Here is a 1,016-nt window from a genome sequence, read left to right as displayed (position 1 = left end):
AAGCGCAGAGAATTAGAAGAAAAACTACGGAAAATAGAGGCCAACCTGAAAGACCAGACAGAACGCGGCACCACCCCCGAAGGCAACCATGATCCCTTCACGCAAGAGATCATGAAGGAGAGGGTACCGCGAAACTTCAAACCACCCGATATGGATCTCTACGACGGTACCACCGACCCAAGTCACCACCTCAGCAACTTCAGAAGCAGAATGTACCTAGTCGACGCCTCCGACGCGACTCGGTGCAAAGCCTTCCCCACCACTCTCACCAAGTCAGCCATGAAGTGGTTCGACAACCTGCCACCAAGATCAATCACCAGCTTCAAAGACCTAACCAAAAAATTCTTAACAAGGTTCTCTATTCAAAAGGACAAGACAAAATATGCCCCCAGTCTACTCGGGATCAAGCAAGGTAACCAAGAAACTCTCCGAGAATACATGGAGCGATTCAACAAAGCCTGCCTGGACATACAACACTTGTCCACTGAAGCAGCCATCATGGGACTAGCAAACGGCCTAAAAGAGGGACCGTTTAGCCAATCCCTATCCAAACGATACCCGACCTCCCCTATACGAGGTGCAGGAGCGGGCAGAAAAATATATCAACATGGAGGAAACCTCACAGCTAAGAGACTCTTCTAGGAAGGAGTCAACCTACCCACTCCGAGATCGAGATCGGGAACAGAAGAAGAAAGAAGACCCCAACTCGGACAAGCCACGGAAGTACCACAACTACACCCCTCTCCGAGTCTCCCTAGTAGACATCTACAGAGAAGTATGCCACACCGAAAAGATCCCACCGCCCCGACCGCTAAAACACAAGAGAGCGGGGAGAGATCGGTCCGAATACTGTGAATACCACAAACTCTACGGTCATTCTACTAACGACTGCCACGACCTAAAAAATGTCATAGAAAAGCTAGCCAGAGAAGGAAAACTCGACAGATACATAGCAGAGAAAGGAGAAGAGACCAGGAAGAGAAGACGGGGAGATAACGAAGATCGGGCCGAACAAA

Source organism: Arachis duranensis, chromosome 3 (assembly GCF_000817695.3).
Source record: "Arachis duranensis cultivar V14167 chromosome 3, aradu.V14167.gnm2.J7QH, whole genome shotgun sequence".
NCBI lineage: Eukaryota > Viridiplantae > Streptophyta > Magnoliopsida > Fabales > Fabaceae > Arachis > Arachis duranensis.
Note: the sequence above shows the minus strand (reverse complement) of the source record.